This window comes from Mus pahari, chromosome 1, assembly GCF_900095145.1.
Source record: "Mus pahari chromosome 1, PAHARI_EIJ_v1.1, whole genome shotgun sequence".
Classification (NCBI taxonomy): domain Eukaryota; kingdom Metazoa; phylum Chordata; class Mammalia; order Rodentia; family Muridae; genus Mus; species Mus pahari.
Window position 1 is genome coordinate 76025793 of NC_034590.1, and position 6853 is coordinate 76032645.

Below are 6853 nucleotides of genomic sequence, written 5' to 3' on the forward strand. Positions count from 1 at the left end.
TCTCTCTCTGTGTGTGTGTGTGTGTGTGTGTTTGTGTGTGTGTGTTCCCTTCCATTGTTCAGCAGCCTTACTGCTCTTTGAAAACAGTTTTCTGGGAGGAATTGGGTGAAAATACAATCTAGCTCTAGTATCTAACAAAATGATGATCATATTAGGGCTTATTTAAAATGAATTCTTCACAGTTGGAGTTACTAGGACAGAACAAATAACACATTTCAAATGGAAAAGGAGTGATTTTTAAAATAGTTTCATTTTAGAAAAATAGGTTTATGATCATATGCAATATGAAGAAGTTGAGGTGAGGTTGCTCAGCGCTAAAGAGGGACCCAGAGTTTGATGGAATCAACCTAACTCTTCAGATGGTGTTTCACTCTGGAAATAGTGACGAGCTGTTTCCAACTTGGCTTACATTTTTCATGGTGTTCTGTCCCCTCCCTGCTTCATTTCCTTGTATTCTTAGTGAGGTGAACTGCCTGTTGCTGAAATTATAAAGTCCTTCAAGGTCAGAGAGGAACTGATTCATGCATTTGGCCTTCTTTCCTCTTTCCTCTTGCCTCCTCCACCAAGCCCGCTGCACTTTTTTTTTTTTTTTTTTGTCTTTTAAACCTTATAGTTTTTTTTTTTTCTGAACACATCATCATTATTTTTTTAAGTTTGGTGTCCCTTGATAATTTCACCTTTACTTAGAAAAATTACCTTTTCATCTTTCAGTTGAAAGAAAATGTCTTATTTAGGTAGGCTTGTCTTGTTGTTAGCTAGCTTTTACCATGCTTCAGTATCAAGTATTTCATTCATTGTGAGTCTATGCAGTAAATTCCTTTGTCCCATGACTTTTCACTACTGAATCTAAATTATGAACAAGATCTCTTATATCCTCTGCCGCCCTCCCAACCCCTTAGCCTGAATTCAGGAATGTCATTGACTGCACTGTTTTTAAACTATCTGATTTGCTGTTGCTTTGATCCTTTCTCTCACCCTGATGGATGTATTTCTTCACCCCTGGAAGTTGGATTTTTCCTTATTTCCCACTGACCTATTTTTACAAATCCTTAAGTAAGATAACCTTTTAAAATGAAGTGTGTGTGTGTGTGTGTGTGTGTGTGTGTGTGTGTGTGTGTGATGTTATGTTTGAATGGAGGTTCTCATGTGCCATGGTGTGCACGTGGATGTTGGAGGACAAATTTCCAGAGTCTCTTCTGTTCTTTCACCAGGTGATTTGGGGTTGTCAGGCTTGTATGGCAAACATCTTTACCTTCTGAGCTACCTCACTGTCTCCAAAATTGGACAATAGACACGTCAAAAAAGACAAAATACAATACATTTTGTTTTTGTTTGTTTTGAGACAGGGTCTTGGTACTCTGCAGCCTAGGCTGCTCCTAGGGTTCACTGTGGAATGCAGATTGGTTTCAAACTCAATCATTTGAATTGGCAATTTACTGCTCCTGGGTCCTTTCTCTAGCTTCTTCATTGAGGACCCTGTGCTCAGTCCAATAGATGGCTGTGAGCATCCATCCATGAGGTGCTTTATTAAGAGTAAATGTACATATAATTAGTAAATCATGAACACAGTCAACTTTATTATCAATAAGGTAAATGTATATCCAAACTATCCTGAAATAATACTATATTCTCCAGAATAGCTAAAATTAAAAAGAATGATAAAACCAAATGTTGGTGATATAAGAATTTTTATTCAGAAAGAACAGAAAGTACCACAGATATTTATAAATAATGTTTCTATTAGTATTTTACATATATCTTTTTGGTATACATCAGTGAATGATAATAGTTTTAAAATTTTCAGTGATATTTTTCTAGGCTGGGAAACAACCCAAATGCTAATTATTGGTAAAATGAACATAAACATCAATATATAGTCATATAATGGAAAATTAAATAGCACCTTCAGTCCTTTCCTATCTCTTCCATTTAGGTCCCTGGGCACAGTCGAATGGTTGGCTGTGAGTGTCTGCTTCTGTCTTAGTCAGGTGCTGGCAGAGCCTCTCAGAGGACAGCCCTACTGGGCTTCTGTCTTCAAGCACTTCTTGGCATCATCAATAGTGTTTGGATTTGGTGTCTGTAGATGGGATAGATCCCTAAGTGGGATGGTCTCTGGATGGCCTTCCCTTCAGTATCTGCTCCAGATTTTGTTCCTGCATTTCTATGTATGTTCTTTTGGGTCTAGGTAACCTAACTCAGGATGATATTTTCTAGTTCCATCCATTTGCCTGAAAAATTCATGAAGTCATCATTTTAAATAGCTGAGTAATATTCCATTGTATAAATGTACCACATTTTCTGTATCCATTCTTCTGTTGAGGGACATCTGGGTTGTTTCCAGCTTCTGGCTATTATAAGTAAGGCTATTATAAACATAGTGGAGCATGTGTCCTTGTTATGTGTTGGAGCATCTTTTGGGTATATACCCAATAGTGGTGTAGCTGGGTCTTCAGGTAGAACTATTTCCAATATTCTGAGGAACCACCAGATTGATTTCCAGAGTGGCTGTACCAGCTTGCGATCCCACCAGCAGTGGAGGAGTGTTTGTCTTTGATTGCAACCCAATAGGAAAACCAACAATATTAAGTAACCGGACTCAGCAGAGCTCCCAGGGACTAAACCACCAATCAAAGAGTATACATGGTGAGTCTATATACATATGTAGCAGAAGATTGTCTTATCTGGCATCAATGGGAGGGAAGTTCTGTGGAGGCTTGTTACCCCAGCGAAGGGGGATGCTAGAGGGGTGAGTACCTTCTTAGAGGCAAAGGGGAGAGGGGATGGGATGGGGGGTTTGGGTAGAGGAGACCAGAAGGGGGAACAGCATTTGAAATGTAAATAATTGGGGCTGGAGAGATGGCTTGGCAGTTAAGAGTACTGACTGCTCTTTCGAAGGTCCTGAGTTCAAATCCTAGCAACCACATGGTGGCTCACAACCATCAGTAATGGGATCTGATGCCCTCTTCTGGGGTATCTGAAGACAGCTACAGTGTATTTACATATAATAAATAAATAAATCTTAAAAAAGAAATGTAAATAAATAAAATAATCAATAAAAATAGTAATGCAAATGAACTAGTGCAGATCTTATGTAGTAACATGATTAAATATCATAAACATAATATTCATTAAAGGCAGTAAGTGCAAAGGATAATACTGTATTATTAAATTGCCTGTTTAAAACAAGATCTGATCTGTGATGTTAAATTCCTCTGATAAGTGAAAAAAGGACAAGTGTTTAGAAGAGAGCATGGGATAGGAACTTGGGAGTATTGGTAATGTTCTATAACTTGACCTGGATGGTCCAGCAGCGTGTTTTCCTTGTTGAAAAATCACTGAATGAAACATATATAATTTGCATATTAATTTTAGTATAACTGTTGTATTTTAGTTAAAAATGTAAAAGAGAATATTTATACCTATAGGCTTATATTTTTCAAAACCTACTTTAATAAGGGTTCTTAAACACTTTAACTTTTTTTATTTTTTTATTTTTTTCGTTTTTCGAGACAGGGTTTCTCTGCATAGCCCTGGATGTCCTAGAACTCACTTTGTAGACCAGGCTGGCTTCGAACTCAGAAATCCGCCTGCCTCTGCCTCCCAAGTGCTGGGACTAAAGGCGTGCACCACCACTACCTGGCTTCTTAAACACTTTAACCTCCCTTCCACCACCTGCCAGTGTAAAGGAAAGGTTAATAAGGCAAAGAGCAATGTGGATCTGTTTAGAAATAGTTCTTTTTTGGATGATTCCCATCTTCATTGTCAGGATATTAACAGCTCAGTTCACACCAATCAGCAACAGTAGCTTGATTCACTCACAAACACCATTCACACATCAGCAGTGGCAGTTCAATGGAGAAGAAATAGGCTCTGCCAATTGGCCAGAGTCTTCAGAAGCGGCAAGAAGCCTCTGGACCACCACCAGAAGTTCTTTGGTGCATTTCTCTCAACAAAGTCAGTGAAGATCAACATCAGGAAAGCCCAACAAAGACCAGCAGAGTGGCAAGGTAAACCTATGCCACACAGTGTCATCCACTATCTGTTGGGTTATATTTATACCCTTTCCAAACATTATGTGTTTTCTCAAGTATCTGCTCTAGCAAAACACCATAGATCCTTTTTCCAGGCAGCTTCCAGAAAAACACCACCTGTCTGTTCTCAGTAAGACATCCTCCCATGGGGGCTGGAGAGATGGCTCAGTGGGTAAGAGCACCCGACTGCTCTTCTGAAGGTCCGGAGTTCAAATCCCAGCAACCACATGGTGGCTCACAACCATCCGTAACAAGATCTGACTCCCTCTTCTGGAGTGTCTGAAGACAGCTACAGTGTACTTATATATAATAAATAAATAAATCTTAAAAAAAAGACATTCTCCCACGTGTCTGCCTCAGCAAAACATCCTCTCATAAGACAGCTTCCAGAAAAATATCATATGACACAACTGAGTCTCCAAAGAAACCAGAGATTTCCACTTCATATCCCCTTGATAGCTTCAATTCCATGAGGGGCAATCTTTGATATGGTATTAATAAAGATCTCTAAAGATGTCCATATCCTAATCTATAGGACCTGTGAATATGTTACATGAAAAAAATGACTGCATATACAATATACTATCACTGGCCTGTCATAGTAGAGCTGGTTCAACTACATATTGTGGTGTCCTGGTTAGGGTTACTATTGCTGTGGTGAAACACCATGACCAAAGCAACTTGGAGAGGAAAGGGTTTTAGTATAGCCTATTCTTTTAGGTAACAGTCCATCACTGAGGGTTGTCAAGGCAGGACCTTAAGCAGGGTAGGGAACTGGAGATAGGCATTGATAGAGAGGACATGAAGGGATGCTACTTACTAGTTTGCTTCTCATGACTCACTCAGCCTAATTTCTTCTAGAACCCAGTGTGGTGGTTTGAATAGGAATTGCTGTGGACCAGCCTCAGTCAGCCCCCCCCCCCCCAATCTGCGGGAAATTGGGGTTCCGGACAGGTAGGCAAGGAGTTGGGATGAAAAGGGTGACAAACAGACGTGAACACAGAGAGTGTGTGTATCTGAATGTTTTTTTTCAAATTGAACACAAGTATTATAAGTGACTTTTACACAAAACAGAGGAATGCATACAAAAAGCTAACAGAAGCTAACTGGGATAAAAATCAATGTTAACAACTGGGCTCAAAATCTGCCCCACCTAAGGTCAGCTTAATCTTAGAAGCCAGAGGCAAGGGCTTCATGCCCTTGCCGTAGTTCCAATTCTAGTCTATTGTATAGTCCACCTTCTCCCTAGGCCATTGAAAATTCCTGTGTATGGGTGTAACTCAGCTATCTATAATTAAGTATTTACTCTAGTTCCTTCTTAGACCACAACCTTCCTTCTTCCTAGATAACTGTAAATTTCTGTGTAGGGCAGTGACTCAGCTATCCATGCCCAGGGTCAAGGACTGCCTGGGACTGGTGAAGAATCTAACTTAGCTATATGTCAAAATCAATCCTTAGAGGCACTTATAATAAAGCAATATTGAAGGAAAGCACCCAGATCCGTTTACCGACTAAAACAAGGACAGGTTTGGAACATTCCTTATTACAGGATGCCATGGTTCCAGGATACTAAGTCTCTGTAAACTTTTTGCCTCAGGACTGCGTCCAGGCTTTCTGGGCCTGTCACGTGGGTCACTACTGGAGTGGATGTAGCAGGAATAGCTTCCATAATCTTAGTTGTTTGAATGGTTGGTTATAAGAAGTGGCATTATTAGGAGCTGTGGCTTTATTGGAGTAGATATGGCCTTCTTGGAGGAAGTGGGTCATTTGGGACGGTCTAAAAAACTCAAGTCTGTCTGGTGTGTCTCAGTCTTCTTCTGCTGCCTGTGGATCAAGATGTATAACTTTCAGCTCTTTTTCTAGCACTGTGTCTGTCTGCACACTGCCGTGCTTCCTGCCATAATGATAATGGACTAAATTTCTGAAACTGTAAGCCAGCCACAATGAAATATTATTCTTTATAAGAGTTGTCATGGTCATGGTGTCTCTTCACAGCAATAAAACCCCAACTAAGACACTCAGTATCACCTGTCCAGGGATGGCACTATCCACAATAGGCTGGGACCTCCCCAGTCAATCACTAATTGAGAAAATGCCTTCCAGCTGGCTCTTATGGAGACATTTTTTTTTTTTCCAAATTGAGTTTCTTTCCTTTCAGATAACTCTCAGATAACTCTAGCTTGTGTCAAGTTGACATAAAACTAGCTATCACTGGCAGTATGGACAAATGGTCACATTTGTAGGATGGAGGATGTAGCAGTAAACTTGGGGTTCTGTAGCCAGCATAACCCTTTCTGCATGACAGAACTGCCTTGCTAATAGCCAATTCAGCAGTGGTGTCTTGCAGGATACTTAGATGGCAAAAGAGCTATGCCCAAGAGACCACCAGATGGCACTATTATAATACATTATAACAGGAAGAGACTAAAGAAGCTTTGTGCCTGGAGATTGTACACATTGTTTCCACCAAACAATGTAGAAGAGCAGGGAAAGGAAGAGTCCCAGTGATCAAGCATTACTTTATCTGATAGCAATTTGATTCATCCCCGAATATATACACCAAAATTGTCACATTGAATTAAGTTTAAACTAGATGGAAGAGTTACTGTTTTTTTTTCTCCTGCTAGTCAGTGCATGGGAACTTGGACAAGATACCAGATTATTGAATAAAGAGAATATTCTTTTACGTGATTTCAGATGTAGTCCCAGATTGCCCTTCTTCAAGGCTATAGAGATTTCTTCTGTTAAAGGTCTTTAGAAGACAAGGGAAAGGATCAGTGAGTGCATGCCTATTGACTGGTCCCCTCTTCCTCCCTCTTCTC